This window comes from Ursus arctos, unplaced genomic scaffold (assembly GCF_023065955.2).
Source record: "Ursus arctos isolate Adak ecotype North America unplaced genomic scaffold, UrsArc2.0 scaffold_18, whole genome shotgun sequence".
NCBI lineage: Eukaryota > Metazoa > Chordata > Mammalia > Carnivora > Ursidae > Ursus > Ursus arctos.
Genome location: NW_026622852.1, coordinates 38,510,574 through 38,528,224, shown reverse-complemented (window position 1 = coordinate 38,528,224; position 17,651 = coordinate 38,510,574). Strand labels below are relative to the sequence as shown.

Genomic DNA, 17,651 nt, shown 5'->3' with positions numbered 1-17,651 from the left:
CACAAAACAATACCCTGAGCGAGAGTATGAGATGTTTAAAACCTTGATCCAATTAGATTCACATACCCGCTTGCCCTTCTGTTTGCAAGCCCGGACCCATCTTTGCGATATTTAAGAATTCAGGAACATAAATGCACCACATCTGCCACATCTGGCACCAGAGGTCCCAGGGGCAAAGGAGTCAGGCGTGTGGTCTGGAAAGACACACCGGTCTATGATCTGACCCCTGGCCACCCCAATGGAGGCTTGAGATCAGCAGTGCCGCTGTGGTTTGCTCTGGATTTTCCTTTCTGCTACCAAAGTGTGGCACAGACATTCCCAGAGGGTCCGTAACTCCCTAAGCCCTGACTCGGGTGCTGTACAAGGAACTGAAAGAAGCAAGACATGGTCCCCAGTAGGGCCCTCAATAAATGTCACCTGGACTTTTTTTTTTTTTTTTAAAAGATAGTCCTGAATCTGGAATGAAGGGCCTGCCACCCTTTCCAGATCTGATCTGTTTTCTTCACTGGTGCCCCCTCTCTCTCACTCAGCTTTTCTGCAGGGCCCAGGTCAAACCTGCTTCCCTGCGATCGAAGTCTCCTGGTGCAGAAACACCTTGGCAGAATGAATCGTTCTTTCACACTTGGAAGTCCTTCTCGAGGACTTACCCAGTTACTGTTGGAGCTCCCTGCCGGCAGGGTCTGGCCTCACTCATGTTTGGGAGCTGGAAATTTAGTTGGAAATGTTATTCATCTGTCATTATCAGTCAAGGGCCATCATCCATCATGGCTGCCGTCCTTCCCTGGGGAGAGGACATCCCGAGGAGGCTGTTGTGTTCCTGGAGGGGCTATAATGACCTCAGCCTGAAACATGACGTCTCCGAGGTTTCCGAGGTGTCAATAACATGCCACTCCACTGCTGAAAATTCTCCTCTTAAATTTTAGGCTTAGTGCGAAGCCTAAATAGTATTAAAAAGTTTTGGTTTTTGAATCTCGTGGAAAATAAACTCCACACTAACATTTTCTCCCAGCGTTATAACTCTGAAATCCGTCAATGCTCTGCTTCTCAAAAGAGAAAAGAAAGCAAACAATCTGGGGGCACAGTTTTTATACACCTTTTTTTCAATGTGGTGTTAAAAAGAAAACCAGAGGCCCCAGATGGCATCACTGGAGCCAGGCCAAGTCACCAAACCAGGGCTTAATACCTAACCTAATTGCAGTTTCAATCTCCCCCAGAAATCTTAACCTGTCAATCTGGAATTTTCTGATAAGCACCAATGAGATCATCTGTCACATGGGCTCTCTTCATGCCCCCCAAAGGAAGATAAGGTCATCTACCTAATACAGCCCCAGCCCTTCTCCCTAAGGGTGAGCTTGCCTGGAATAATCCTGTCTTCTCTTTTGCTAAAAACTTTCTTGCCCCATCCTCCTTCTTCCTATAAAAGTCTTCTAAGCTTTGCGCAGTGGCAGTATCGTAGCCAATGAGGTTTATCCGAGGCGCGATTATTGCTAATTGAAAAGTCTTCCATTTTTTACACCTCCTTGGAGTTCCCCTCTACTTGTTAGATGGGATGCTGCCTATTTCAGGAATTGTTTAATAAAGCCAATGAGACCCTCAAATTTACTCAGTTGAACTTTTTTTTTTTTTTTTAAAGAATTTATTGATTTATTTGACAGAGAGACACAGCCAGCGAGAGAGGGAACACAAGCAGAGGGAGTGGGAGAGGAAGAAGCAGGCTCCCAGCGGAGGAGCCTGATGTGGGGCTCGATCCCAGAACGCCGGGATCACGCCCTGAGCTGAAGGCAGACGCTTAACCGCTGTGCTACCCAGGCGCCCCTGAACTTTGTTTTTTTAACAGTGGGAAAACATACACACACACACACACACACACATATATGACATAAAAGTTGCCTTTTTTATCATCTTAACTGCACCGTGTGGTGGCATTAATTACACACACAATGTAATATTACCACTATTTCTAAAAATTTTCATCCCCCCCAAAAGAAAGCCTGTACCCATTAAGAACATTAAGGAACATGGGCATAATTTCTGAAACATTCTATGAGGCCGATGAGCTAGGAAATAGCTAGGTAGAACGGTTACATTTTGTAGCAAACATAGGGGAAAAAAGACTAGAAGAAGGGGCGCCTGGGTGGCACAGCGGTTAAGCATCTGCCTTCGGCTCAGGGCGTGATCCCGGCGTTATGGGATCGAGCCCCACATCAGGCTCCTCCGCTATGAGCCTGCTTCTTCCTCTCCCACTCCCCCTGCTTGTGTTCCCTCTCTCGCTGGCTGTCTCTATCTCTGTCAAATAAATAAATAAAATCTTAAAAAAAAAAAAAAAAAAAGACTAGAAGAAAATAAAGTATTGATTGTAGTCGGGTGGTAGAAGAACGACCCTATTCTGCTTTCTACGTTTTTGGCAATATATATTTTAATAGCCCCCTTTTGGTTTCCTAAACATACTAGAAAACAGAAGGCATACTAAAAAAGTAACAGTGAAATAGCTCAATTTATGAAATTTATGTTTTCCTGAAAAGCTGTAAATTAGCACGAGTTTGTCACTATTTTAAGGTATCTGAAAATCTCAAGCACACAATTACAGATTTGCTTCATCTGCATTGTGCTTAAATTCACAATATTGTTAATATTCCTCTAAAAATAGATGGTTCTGCTCACGTTTGTAAAAATAAATAAATAAAAACAAAACCCCTAGCAACTTAATAGTATAAGGACCCGTTTCTGAAGGAATTAAAATGGTAATTTATTTGGAAAGGAAATTAGGGTCATCTCCATCCCAGGCTCAGGTGACAGATCCAATTTCTAGAGTGACTTTCAAAACAAACTAAATAACTAGACTACTTCACCCTCCCCACCCTCTGCCTAGGCCGAGATGAAGCCTTTCCATAAGAATATATCCCAGATAGATAACGTCAATCAGTGGTTAACTCGGAGATAATCCCTTCCTTGAAAAATCTGTTTTCGGCTTAACCTTCCAGTTGGGTTAATTGATGACTTATCTTCCATTAGGAGAGCCTTGCACATCAAAGTATTGTTTGGGAACCGAGCAAAGCCGACAGCAGAGAGCAAGGCGCTTTAACCCTCGGGGCTAACTGCTGGAATGGAGTATTTCCTAAAGGAGATAGCAGCTTTCAGTTTCATAAACAAGCAATTTGTTTGAGAACTGAATGGCAATCCAATTTCTGGACTGTTGATGGATGTCGATGCACACACACGCTTGTGCACACACACAAAGCAACACAAGCCTTTGTCTACCAACCCTCTCCGATCCACTGCTGACTGGTGTCCTCTCCCTCTCCCAGTCTCTTATCTTGCTGTGCACCCGGGAAAGCACAGTAGTCCTCGGTGCACCTGGAATCATGGAGCACGTGCGCCGGGACAGAAAGCACTGGGCGCCCATTACCTGTCTTCTCAGTGACACTGCTCCAGTGCACACCCCCCAAGTCCTTCTCTTCTCCCCACCTAGAGAAGGCTGCAGCCTTACACGCACCCCCGGTGATAATGCCCAGGGGGATCCTGAGGTGGTTAGAAACAGGGGCTATTTTCCCTTTTAGGCCATTTCCCCACCTCTCACCCTAGGAGCTGCTCTGGGGGGTTAGAATCTTCTTATTTCTTTTTTTAAGATTTATTTGTTTGAGAGAGAGGGTACACGAGCAGGAGAGGCAAAGGGAGAGGGAGAGATGGAGACAGAGAGAGAATCTCAAGCAGATTCTGTGCTGAGCACGGAGCTTGAGGCAGGGCTCAATCTCACAACCCTGAGATCACAATCTGAGCAGAAACCAAAAGTCAGACGTTTAACTGACTACGCCACCCAGGCGCCCCAGGGTTTGACTCTTCCTCCTGCCAGGCAACTGAGAACCCAGCTCTCTGGACTTCTGGTCTCCTTTGTGGTCAATGCAGACTTTAGTCACAAAATCTCATCGTCCGGGGGGTCAGAGTTGTGACCCTGCTAAGACCCCGTGTGGGGTCTCCACCTCAGAAAAAACGAACCTGATGAACCCCAGGTTCTCCTCGTCAAGAAAACCAAACCATGGTTGTCAAAGAAGTATTCTCCTCTGCAAAGGTATGCAGATGTAACCACTTGATATTTTCCAAAATCTCTAAGGTTGTTGGTGACAAGTAATAATTTGTGTAATTCTATTGTGAAAAACGAGAGTAGGGAGTTTGGCTCTCCCAGAAAGAATCTGAAGGGGAAAATAAAAGCTTTACGCACGAGAGGGTGTAATACGTATATTACAACCTGGACTGCTTTGCTCTTTCAGGCAGAGGCTGCTTACCAAGTTACACAAAAAGCTTTGGAATGAAAACCACATAGACTATTGTACAAAATTAAATGGCTGGCTGAGGTAGCTTGCAAGTCTAAAAGGATACTTGTAATAGAGTTAGTTCCTCGTGGATTTGCCTGCTGATAAATTTTATGACCACCCACATGCAAAAAAAAAAAAAAGTGTGACCAACTCCAGGAAGAAGCAATGAAACCCAGGAGGACTTAGGCATCTCATTAGCTCTGCTGGTCAGCACCAATGAACGGGAGGATACGATGAATAGGGTCAAATATCGGGGATTTGAAAACATATGAATTCATAGTCACCAGATGGACATTAAAAATTAACTGCTGATTATTTCTTTAATGACATATATATAGGAAGTGTGTACATGCGGATAAGTCACCAGAGTCCCTTAAACCAACTACTACCATGGCCGCCTGGCTGGCTCAGTTGTTAGAGCACGCAACTCTTGATCTTGGGGTGGCAAGTTCGAGCCCCAAGTTGAGGACAGACTTTACTTAAGAAAAAAAAAAAGAAAAGAAATACTCCTTAATGTCAACGATAAAACATCCCCAAAGCTGTAGGGAAAAAAGAGGCTTCCATCAAGTGCATTGAAGTTAATTCAGTTCCGAAGTAGGAGCCACAAAGCAACCAAATTTCAAGTAGCAATAATAGAAACATGTAGCTGCTATAATGGGAGCACTGCCAATGACTACTGCTGTTGCCTAGGAACTACAATGCAATCATTTCCATCACAAACTCCCTCTGTTCCCCCTCTTCTGGCATGATTAACCCAAGGGCTTTACTACAAGCCAATCTCAAAAGAAGACATAGGAGACATGCATATGGAAGCTTTTGAAGCGAAAACTCTTCAGAAGACTAACCGTTAAAGGGTATACAGAGCCCTGCCTCAATTTAAAGTCAAGAAGGGGTTCTAGCCTTGATCATCCGCCATCTTTATTTCTCCTCCTATAATACAGGGGTGCTGTGTAGGATGACACAGTTTATAATCTACAAGATAATATTACTAACGTGAGGAAGTATATTAATCTGTCGACTAATACCTCAATTGGGAGATTGAGTTCTAGAGAGAAAGGGCCAAGATAGTCTCAAGACACATATAACACACCAGCTACCATTTTGCATTTTTGCAGCACGAAGAAGATGGAATCAGCTCTGAAGATTTCAACATGGCCTTACGAGATAGCTTGGAATTACTATCATTCTAGTTCGCAAATAAATACACAAAGAAGCGTAATTCCAGGTTTGAACTACTGTAACCAGCTATAAAAACCTCAAGTGAGTCCAGGCTTTAAGCACATTACAACTGAGCCGAAGCATCAGGTTTAGAAACAGGTTTCATTCCACATCTGTGAGCTTTGGCAGCTCTCTATCTTGAGTCTGCCTTCTTGGAATTCCTAAGCTGGGTCCATTCTGCTCATCCCAAATATTCAGGTCTAAGGAGTTTCCAGCCATTGCAGCTGATAAACCAAGGCCTTATATTAGCTGTAAAAACCACCCCTCAGAACTTGATAAGATGAGGCCTCAGAAGTGTGGATGCTTCTTTTCTCAGTCACCGGAACACAAGCAGATTAATCGTTAACTGTTTTTACCCTGAGTGTTTACAAGGAATGCAGAGATTCAAGATTCAAGAACTATACTTAGGGTAGCTTCAAGTGAGGGACGATTTGTGCTCCCGGAGGAATTTTAAGCATTACCAAATCTGGAACTGTTTCAACTAACATCTCAATTTGTTTGGGGCTAAACATCTGAAATCCAAACAAAAGTCTGGACAGAATCCAGTGTGAGACTGAAATGAACTCAAAATATGACATCTTGCCCTTTAAAAAAAAAAAAAAAAAGAAAGGAGCATTCCTCAAACGTGCCAGGCGGCATGTAGATTACAGACAAGAGGAAGACTAGGACTGAGGGTCCAAACGACAAACAGTAATATGGGAGCTTCGCAGGGGGAACTCAACAGGCCTCCCTGTTGTGGGATGGAGACTCTTGAGTAGTTCCTACAAGACGGTGTGACTGGCATTCCTTCAGATGTTCAAGGGCTCCAACACAGTCAGAAAGGAGAGGGACGCACAGGGATCCATGTTCATGAGGTCAAGAGACATCTGAGCAAGAAAGAAAGTGATAAAAATTTTAAAATGTGTCTTTTGCCAATAAGGCAAATAATGGCTCTGCTCAAGGGAGCTCTGGGAACAAGGTCCAGCTCTACCTGATCCCAGAGGTCTCGGTTCTGAATATGCCCCACGGATTCATAAGGGACATCTCCCCTTCAGATAAAAATTCAAGGACAAGTAGAAAAACCAACCAGAGGAAAAACTGCAAAGAAGATGCTCAAATAGCAGCCATGCTCCAGTTTCTAATTTCTGAGCAGAACCACCTGAGGTGAAAGATCAACGCTTTATCAACAGCCAAATCTGTGGAATCCCCTCACTCTTCCTGCAAAGAGCCCTCCGCAGGCTACTTAGACCAGGAATGGTCTACAGGTCTGGAAACTCCAAGGGAGAAGCAACAAGTTCTCCTTTTATTTTATTTTTATTTTAGCTTTTAAAGATTTTATTTATTTATTTGACACAGGGAGAAAGAGATAGTGAGAGAGAGAGAGAGAGAGCGCGCACGCACGAGCAGGGGGAGGGCAGACGGAGAGGGAGATGAAAGCTCCCCACTGAGCAAGGAGTCCGATGTGGGATCATGACCTGAGCCGAAGGCAGACGCTTAACCGACTGAGCCACAAAGGCGCCCCCAAGTTCTCCTTTTAAATGTAACACCACAGCTAAGAAATGTGAGCTATTTACCTGCTTAGCAGTATTTCCCTTGCTGCACCTTAGCGCGCACTCTGCAGTCCCTGCTGTGAGCAGATCTGAAACAGCTGGGCTTCGCTCCACGCGTGATTCATGCATTCATTCACTCTTGCAAGTGAGCACCTGCTGTGGGGCCAGCACAATGGGGAGAACCAGGCACAGAGCCGCGCTCTGGAAATGGACTATAGTGGGAAAACAAGACACTTCCCAATCTCAAATACATGTATAGTTGCATTTGTGAGAAGTGCCTGGGAAGAAAGTACTTTGACAGCCTCTAACAGGGGAACAGTGAGCTAGTCAGGGAGGTCTGGGGAGGCTTCTGGGAGGAAGTAACAAATAATCTGTTATCTGCAAGATAAGGCGTTAACGAAGCCATGAAGGGGGACAGAAGCTTGCTCCAGGTTTGTTCCAGGCTGGAGGCAGGTTCCAGAAAGGCCCTGCGTTAGGAGCAAGAGAAGCAAGGACAAAAATGGCAGGTGGCTTTGGTGGCTGGTGAAGGGGAAGAGAATATGCCACCCCGAAGCATGCCACTCCGGCATTCAATTACTTCGAGTGAATGGAATCAGGATGCAGCAGATACAAGAAAAGCTCTCCGTGGGGTGCCTGGCTGGCTCAGTCCATGGAGCTTGCGACTCTTGAGCTCGGGTTTGTGAGTTCGAGCCCCCTGGTGGGTGTACAGAGTACTTAAAAATAAAATCTTTGAAAAAGGAAAGAAAGAAAGAAAAGAAAAGCTCTCTGCTCTCCCCCTATTTGCCTAAAAACAGGGCATGAATCTGTAAAGGTGTCCCCCTTCCTCTCTCTAGCAGACGGCACAGAAGTTAATCCCTGGAGACAACTCTAGACCCTCATCAGCCCAAACTTGGCACCAGAAGAATGTCCCTAACACACTTTGCTTCTCTACCGTTTGTTTCCCCATGTTTGCCTTCCCACAATGTGCCACCTTAGACATTCAAAGTCCTTTTGTTTTGTTACTTTACTATAAAACTATCTCTTTGCTAAGATGCTAGAGCAGTTCAAGTTCTAACCACCCCTTTGAGTTATTCGTCACCAAGTATCCCCAGGCAGACGCATACGCACACATGACACGTGCATTAATGAACCCCGGTTTGTTTTCCTCTCGTTACTCTCTTTGGTCAGTCTAATTTGACAGCCCCTAGACAAGAAATCTAAGATGGATAGAGGAAAAAGCCTTTTTTCCTCTCCCCTGCACCGGGATGGGGTAAGGCACTCATGGAGGAAAAGATGTCTGGAGGGGTGGATGGGACCAGACCACGTAGGATTCCGGTCTTAATTTTGAGAGCATCTGAGACCAAAGCGCCATTGGAGGGATTAAAGCGTGGAGGCATGGTGGGGCAGGACATACCATTCGCTTAGCCAGTCTTGGTTTTCTGTCCTGACACTGGCCTGCTGCTCCCGCTACCCCTTGACAAGGCCAGGAATCTGATCAGGGAATGAAATCCTGGCAGTGCCCGTGGGGCCCCGGGCCTCCTAGAGGCGGTGGTCCAAGGACTTCGGGATTTTAATTTCGTAAGCAGGAAATCTGAAGACAAGCCTGAAATAATTTATTTACTTCTGCACATCTTTTTTTTCTTACGTTAATCTTTCTAAATCCAGCCCTGGAGATAACACGAACAAAAAATATGTGATGCCAATAACAGTGGGTGGAAAATTCACTCTCTGCTCGATAAAGCTTATACTCTAATACATAGTAATAAATCCCTGCATTATTTCCAAGCATGTTGTGTCTAACAGTTCAGTGACTACTGTCTAGAATACAGAGGCAAGCCTGATTGCTTTAGGCATTCCTCTGCTAATGAGGATATTCCTGCTTTTGGAGGGTGTTCGATTAGCAGTTAGGACACTCTCAGTGCTGATACGAAGCAAAATGCCCCCTGCAGGGGTAGGAAGAGAGTCGAACCCAGTATCAAACAAAACTGGTTTTGGATCCTGGTTCTGCCACCTGCTCGCTGTGGGACAAGCTGCTGGATCTCTCTGAGCCTCAGTGTCCTTATTTGAACATGGGATGGGCATACGGTCCTTGGAGTAACGCTGTGCCAAAGGAGACCATGTATGTAACGTGCCCAGAGGGAGCCCAGCACGCAGGAAATGTCACTGTGGTAGGAAGGTTGAGGTAGTAGGGATAATCTGGAAAAGAATCCCCCCCCCGCCCAGATCCCTGGGGCCAGCGATCTGCCAGGCTGCCTAGCAAGAGGGTCGTACATCACATCCAAAAGGAAAGGGAACCATGAAAAGGAAACTTCTTTCTCCAGATTAACCTCCGCTGACACGGCTTTCTTTATTCTCCTACTAAAAGCATGTGAGCAGCTGTGGATGATTTCGGGGAGGCCCAGAAGTCAGCTGCGTTCTCTCTCTGGGGAGGCCGGTGGGAACGGCAGCAACAGCTGCCCCAGGATTTCAGGCAGGGAAAGGCAGCGGTGGTTCTCACCCCGAAGCGGCCGAGTGAAAATGTGAGCCCTGGGAGCCGCCTCCATCGCCGGTCCTGGTCCGGCCCCTGGGAGGCACTGTCCTGTCCTCCTACCCTCTGTCTTTCAAGCACATTCAGAGAGCGATTCGCTCCCAGCAAATGTTCTCGACACAGTGAGAGGAGTAGGGGACCCAGATGCTGGGCACACAGCCTTGGCCCTGGGGCCTTCGGGAAAGAGAAAATGCAAGAGCCGGAACACGCTGGCAAAACTCCCAGGGCCAACCCTGCAACCCGCATGCCTTGCTTTTTAAGATTTCTGTTCTAGCAAGGTTTGATCCCTAATTTGACAGAAAGGGGGCCAATATCCACTAGAAAGCCACAGCGGCACATTATGGACCTTAGCAACATGATCGAGGTTTGTTAGCACTCAAAAGCTTCAACTCTGAGGAAATGTTCTTCATAATCCCTGGTCATATTTCTTCTACTCTAGATTTCTGGGAGAAGTCTGATGGAACATCTTGTGGCGGTCAGGAGGCATCATGACTTGGCTTCATGGGACCTCCTCCAGGTACTCCCCTCCAGAAGCCACCCCGGGTTCGCTTAGCAGAGGCCTCTGGCCTCCGGGTAAGTCCTCAGACCAGCGCCCTCAAGTGCGCTTGGAGAATCCACTTCTCCCAAGACTGAGGAGGGCTTGGACCAACCTCGCATGATCTTGTCACGGGCCCAGCATGAAAGCATCGCAGGAATCCCTGTAGTTCTTCAGAAGGACTTCTAAAAATGTTCCTTGACACAAAATCTAAAAACAACTCCCTTTTTTGCAAGAGTGCCCTTGTGGGCTTCAAGGGGCCAGGGAGCCAACTTGGGGTGTGTGCAGAACAGAAGCCAGATGACAGGGTCCTCTGCCTCTCTTAAGCGCAAGGGGCTTCCTATCTAGGACACCGTAGAGGAGGGAAAAAGTAAGCCGCCCATTTCTAATGGCCTTTCCCAGGACCCCCACCCCAGCCCATGTAGACAGGGGTCTTTGGGGGAAATCACCTCATTACCCGAAGCAGAACCTGAACCCATTTTTTATTAAATGACTCCACAGAGTCTTAGGATAAGCTGCCTCAACTTCCTCCATGTGACTGTGGGGACACGAGGGCCATGGACAAACACTGGGATAAGTGGACAGTGATCGGCTTCCCCCCAGGTGGTCAGGGGGCCGCCGCTGCATCACCTTCTCCACCACTGTCTCTCCATTCTAGAAGAACAGCACTGCACTCTCCCTCTCTCTGTGGGCCCAGTGCTACCCAGCCTGCCCTTTCAGACCTCAGCTTAGGTTGAGGTCCAATGTCTAACCCTTGATAAGTCAGGTTTAGAAAGAGCCTAAGGTTGTGTGATGAAGGGAATCTATCACCCGGTGCTGAGCACCTTTCTTGATAAAATGCTCAAGCATGCTGTGCGCGTGAACTGAAGGAGTGTCTTCTTACCATCCCCTCCCCCTCCCCATTGCCCTCCAGCTATCTGCTTTCAGAGCTAAATTATATGCCCCAGATGCTACCGTCCTAGGGAAAAAAAAAAAAAGAGAAGGGAGGGGAGCCTCAAAAGTTGTTTACAACTGGTTTTGTTCCTACTCACAAGAAATGGAATTCGATTAAAAACCCTCTCCATCACAAAAGTGCAAAATTACTATGATTATTACCTGCCAAGTCAGAGCAGTTTCAGGGCAAATCTGATTTACACGGGGAGCTCTAAGTTACAGTCCTATTTGATCATTTTTCATTTTTTCAGATTTTGTTTTCTCGGGACTCCTGAACGGATTCATGCAAAGCAAATGAGATTTCATAACGGCCTCCGCCACAATTCCACCCCGCGGGGCAAACCTATTCATGAAACAGCAGTGAGGTAATGCTGTCCATCTGCTAGGAAAAGCCGTGGTGTCTGCGCCGCTGAAGCAAGAAGTACTGCACGTTCGTCTTGGGGAAATGGATGAGCTGCAAGCTTGTACCTTCTTATGTTTCCTTCCACGAGACAGTTGCTCAGAACGCTCAGAGAAACATCTCATTCATAGAGGCCTGGAAATACGAGCCATTTTTCCCTGGTAGTGATTTCACTAGCCCAGGGGAAGTCCTTTTCCCTTATCCTGAATACCAGATGCCAAGAGAAGGAAGAAACCCCAGAACAAAGCATATGGCAGCAAAAAAGCAGGAGGCTGATGGGAGCCCAAGGCTTCAGGCAACTCTGGATCTAAAATAGTTTCTATGACTATATGAATGGATCCAGCAGGGAGAAACAATGCCATTTTGTTCTTAAAACACGTCTCTCTTCTTATGTATTCTAGATTCTTTAGACTTAGCTAGGAAATCTCAAGAATCAGTGAGATCTTCACCATGAGGACAAAATTTGTTATTACTAGTTTTTGGTAGTGGTGGTAAGAAGGGGTGATTTTTAAATACTACCCTTGTCTTGTAATAGGAAGTTATTTCTTTTCTTTTCTTTTTTCCTTTCTTCCCTCCCTCCCTTCCCTTTCTCTCTTCCTTTCTTCCTCTCTTTCTTTTTTTCTTTCTTTCCTTCAGAAAGCTCTAATTCCTAAATGTCAAAGTTGGGGAATTGAAAGCAATAACTCAACTGGAAAACCTAACTAAAAAATATCCACCTGTATCTCGATCTGGGATGGGGAGAATGTTGTCATATTTTCCATTGTGTATTTAAGTAAGTATTTGCAATATATTTGTCTGAAGTCTTGAAAACACAGAGGTGCATGGCAGGGAAGTGAAGTGCTGGAAACAGCTGGTAAAAGTAGAAAGCTAAGGTTCTTAGGTATTACCACTATTCTTTCTTAAAGTCTGGTTAGACCTCAGCTTCCCATCTGAATTGTAATCTTCATTTTATTCTCACAGTTTGCAAAGAGCCTGGCTTGTGCCCCAGGGGGCCTTGAGCTCTAGAACCATCTCTGCATTCATGCACCTTGAGCAAGTCACTTACCTGTCAGTTTTTAAAAGGCAGTGCTCAGCACATGATAGATAATTAATTTTCTATTTTTTTTTAAAGATTTATTTGGGCGGGGGGGCAGAGGCAGAGAGAGAGACTCTCAAAGCAGACTCCCTGCTGAGCATGGAGCCGGACCTGGGGATTGATCTCATGACCCCGAGATCGTCACCTGAGCCAAAATCAAGAATCAGACGCTTAACCGACTGAGCCACACAGGTGCCCCATTCTTTTTCTTTTTTTATAACAGCTACATTGACATACAATTCACATACCAGAAAATTCACTCTTTTTAAGTATACAATCCAGTGGTTTTTAGAATATTCACAGACTTATGCAGCCATATCCACTTGTCATTTTTTGAAGAATGAGTGAATCGGTATTTTAAAGGTAACCTGGCTCTCAATGCCAGGTTTTATTCTGAATACTTTTTTGTGAATTAATTCAAATTAATCCTCCTTACAAATGTATGAAATGAGTACTAGTATTATCCCCATTTTACAGAAAAGTCAATTGAGATCTGGACCCAGGCAGTCCAGATACAGAACGAGCATTCTCACTCAGTTTGAAATTCTTTGATTCTATTAAGAGTCGGACAGAGTGATGTTCCTTACTGAACACATCATTCATGCTATGCATGAAAAATAAAATATCAACAGACTGCCTTTTCATGTTTATGACAAATTTGCTGTCCTGGACCAAAATGTCTCTTTCCCAAGAAGTAGTAGGAAGACCGCTAGCTGTATGGCCCTTGAGGTGCGGGGAGCACCTGACTCATTTTGGGGTCCCCAGCAGCTGACACAGAGTGGTATCTTCATAAATGACTGGCTAGTCAGTCAGGAAAAAACATTGCCTGCTATGTATTATACATGAACCCCCTGTAAGTCTCCACTGAGGCTGGCTGAAAGGAAGAGCCAGGTGCCTGGGCGGGGGGGGGGGGGGGGGGGGGGGCTGGTTATTAATGAGATCCAATCAGCCATCTCCAACCAGTGCCAGAGGCCCTTGGACCTGAAACTGGCACTAATGCTACAGGTTGGTTTTGGGAGAAGTAAGAACGAATCAGTCCAGATAAACCAAGAAGAACCACCTCACCCTCCATGCACAGAAGTAGCATGAAACTGCCCAGCCTACTCCACTCTTACTGGAAATCAGATTCGAACTTGTGCCTCCAGATGTCACAGGCTCACTGATCGGGGGTTTGACTGCATAGTGTTGTGCATTTAAGCTGGCGGCGGGGGTGGGGGGAGGGGAAGATTTAGAGACGCGCTAGTTCAACCCCACACCCAGCCCCAGCCAGCCAGAGGGTAAGGAGCCAGTCCCGGGGATCCTACTCCAGGAGCTCAAGACTTAACAGCCACCACGTTTTTATTGCTATGGCCAAATGTGATTCAGCCCAGGGTAAAGAAGCAAAGTGGGGAGGGGGTAATGGAAGAATTACAGTAATGTATTTTCATGCTAAAAAAAAAAAAAAAAGATTTCTTCCTCCTCTCCCGCTTGCTTGGTGCAGTTCCCCAAGAACAAAAAGGCTATTCTCATGCTTGACAGCAGGCCATATGTGATCTGCTTTCATAGCTCAGGGTCCATATGAAATCCCAGGGTAAAAAGGAAACTGGGCGGGGGGGGGGGTGCGCTGGGGTGGCTGAAGGGAGGGCTGGCTCCCTTCCATTTCTAAGCCATGCCACCAACCCAAACACGAGCGGCTCAAGTTAAAAGCAGGCCTCCCCCTGCACTCTCCCCCACGGAACTCACAGCTAGAAAGATCCTGCAAACCAAGACCACCAGGGTCCTCTCGGTCTGCAGTATTTAATAACTAAAGAGGCATCCACCCTGCTGTATTCAGGATGACCCATCTAGACAGCGTCCCTTACTTACATGGTTTTCAGAGAGATCTCCCTGAGGAGAGGATTTTCTAGAATTCCTGGCAGCCCCTTGACCCACGGGAAGAGGCAGCCACTCATGCTTGGCCTGAGAAGAAAAAAGTCCAGCAGTCGGAATAATCAAGATTCATTATTTCCGCTCTCAGAATTGTTACTTTCTGATTTTTCTTTTCTCTCTCATCAAATTTCACCCACCCAGATCCCCACGTACATATGATGGGAAAAAAGCATAATAGTCAGAAACGAAGGGACACAACAGCATACGTCTTTGCCAGAAGCAACGGAAGGATGTGCCAGGCCACCCAGTTCACCACGCAAGATGTAAAATTGGACAGGAGCCTAGGTACATGTCGAAAAGAATTGAAAGCAAGGACCCAAACATGTAGCTGTACATTGACGTTCACAGTAGCACTATTCACAGTAGTCAAAAGGTAGAAAAAAATCCCAGAGTCCATTAGTGGATGGATGGATAAACAGAATGTGGTACCCCCCCCCCCCCGCCACACATACACAAGAATAGTATTCTGCCAAGAAAAGAAATGGAATTCTGACACATGCTACAGTATAGAGGAATTCTGAAAACATTATGCTGCACGCATGTAGCCAGAGAGGAAAGGACAACTATTGTATGACTCTATTTGGGATGACGAACAAGTTCTGGAAGTAGATCGTGGTGATGGTTGTGTAACATTGTGAATGTACTTGATACTAATGAATTTTGCACTTAAAAATGTTTAAAATGGTAAAATTTTATGCCATGTCTATTTTATCACAATTACAAAGCAAAACAAAACAAAAAACAGAGAGCAAGCCTCTCAGAGACTGAGATCCTGTCTTAGCCACCTTCGTGTCCCCAGCACCCAAAACACACCAGCTCAGAGCAGTGACTGCCGAACTGGCCAACTTATGCAGTGGGATGGTATAAAGTTAATGCTTCTATCAGTTTGCAATGCGCCTCCCTACCAGGCCTATCTATGCCCCAGGATCCAAACCATATTAGAATTATTATTCTAAGAACTCATAAAATGATCTCATCCGTAGAAGTAAAAATTGTTCAGCTATATTTCTCCAAAAGTTTCATGTCTATTAATCCTGAAAAAAGTGCCGTATAGATTTTATTTCTCGTGCTACAGGGTTTGAACATTGGCATTACAACCTACGTCATTAACATTAATGATTATAATGGCCCCAGATACACATCTGTTTGACAAGAAGACAGGCATAGCTCTTGATGAGTCTTTGCAATCACTGTTATTTTACAGAAAATGCACAGATTTGGAAGGGGTCTTTGGAGTAATTTTCTCCAAGACCCTCAACTAAAGCATGAGGATTAAATGTATTCGACAAAGATTTATCGAGCTTGAACTCTATGCGAGCGCCCACCATTCGGGGACGAGGTGTTAACACAGGCAAGGCAACCAGGGGGAGAGGCAAGGCGAGAGTTAGGCCAGCGTAGGTCACAAACACCATGTTTTAGAATCTGGACTTTATTCTGGAAGCAATCACACTTCATCTGATTAGACCAACCATGCCTATCTTTAACAGTCATGAATTCTCCTCAAATGTCCCTAACAGCATTTCTATCCGAAACACTATTCCTCCGCTTTCAGCAATGCTACTCTGGGTTCAGTTTACAGTCAGTTGCCAATCTTTTTTTCCCCTGGCTTTTTCCTCAGATGCTAGGTTCCCTACTCATTGATAGGCACAGGACCGATTTTCCTCATGTCCCATCAACCTAACTTAGCACAGTCCCACAGTCACTCAAGTTCCAGTATTCTTTTCCAAAATGATTACATCTCCCATCCAGTAAAATCAAGTCCCCACTCACAAAAAAAAAAAAAAAAAAAAAAATCAATCCTGAACACTTTTTTTTTTTTTTTTAACTGGTTTGGAAGGTCAGTCCAACCTTCTGGTCGGATGTCCAGACGTCAGACATCTACTCTAGACTCTACTCTAGAATTGAGTAGATGTTTATAAAGATGACTAAAAAAAAAAAAAAAAATATATATATATATATATATATACACACACACACACACACACACACAACTGACTACATGGCCTGAATGTCTCTGTAGAGGACATGTGTTGTCTTGGCCTATCTGACATACCTGTCCCTCAATTTCCCTTAATTTCCCCCAGGACACACCTGTCCCCCAATTCACCTTCTACCACTACACCCTTCTGTCCTATGGCAGGTGCTGGCAGCCGCTCCAGGGTTGAGCATGTGACCCAAGCTCAAGAAGACACACTACACCGCACCCCCTCCCTGTCTTCCAGCGCCACAAGGCGCAAGAGAACCAAGCAGAGCCAATGAGAGATTCCATTCCAAGGAACGGAAGGAATTGAGAAAATGGGATGAAAGCCTGGAGCTGCTCTCAGTCAGTCATATTGGTCCCAAAAGGAAAAGAGCCAACCAAGAAAGGAGCCAACAGAGGAAAACACAGCTGAATGGGGGGAAAGGGACACTGATGATATCATTTAAACCCCTGGATTCTGCTATGCCTGAAGCCTACCCCTGTACCTTTCAGTGATTTGAGCCAACAAATTCCCCTTCATAAGCTAGTTTGAGTTATGCAGTCCTTGCTTCTAGCAGCATTTCAATTTCCTTAAAACCCCAGAACTAAATTTACATAAAAATACACACCTAACCTCCCCCCCAAATTAACATTTTTTTTCATTTTTAGTACATTACTTTTACTAATTACAGTATTTATTACAAATTTTTTCAGTTATTTTTTAATATATTGTACCAAGCATTATGCCGTTCTAACCCACTATTATAATATGAAGAAACAACTAATCAGATGGTGCAATCAGATGGCAGATTAGAGCCATTTATGACTCTTTGAGAAAAGAATCAGCAAATTAGACCTTACTTCTAACATATCAGTCAACTTTCAGGTGGAAGATGTCAGACGCTGTTGCGTTATTTGTTACAAAATGGTTTGGCTTCACCTTCACAAGAGTAAACTAGATACCCAAACACGCCAACAGAAATTCGAAACAAAATATGTTTGTGGGATAACTGAATTGTTCTGTATCTTGACCGTGGAAACAAATCTGCAACTACATGCATTGGTCCAAACCCGTATGGAATACTGTAAGCAAAAAGGGGTTTACTGTGTGCATATAAAAAGTGAATAAATCTTAAACAATGACTAAAATATATGATATATAGGAGATATATATATATATCAACCATACAAAACTGTCTGGGATCAGGAAAGCAGCAAAGATCCCACATGTTACTTTATAAATCAGCACACGCAAATTTGAAAGAGTATGAAAATGA

General features: G+C 45.0%; 1 protein-coding gene and 1 pseudogene across 12 annotated transcripts in view; one reads left to right on the top strand and one right to left on the bottom strand.

The window, feature by feature from the left end:
• PALM2AKAP2 (PALM2 and AKAP2 fusion) overlaps window positions 1-17,651 on the bottom strand; it is a 564,113-nt gene that overhangs the window by 53,069 nt on the left and 493,393 nt on the right. The window contains exon 2 of one of the 12 annotated variants that reach the window (XM_057313656.1): window positions 14,352-14,444. The exons of the other annotated variants lie outside the window; for them this stretch is intronic. The gene's annotated coding sequence lies outside the window, so the exon portion shown is untranslated. The remainder of the gene's footprint in view (window positions 1-14,351; window positions 14,445-17,651) is intronic. 12 annotated transcript variants of the gene reach the window in all.
• LOC113260666 (U4 spliceosomal RNA) lies at window positions 1,431-1,581 on the top strand (annotated as a pseudogene).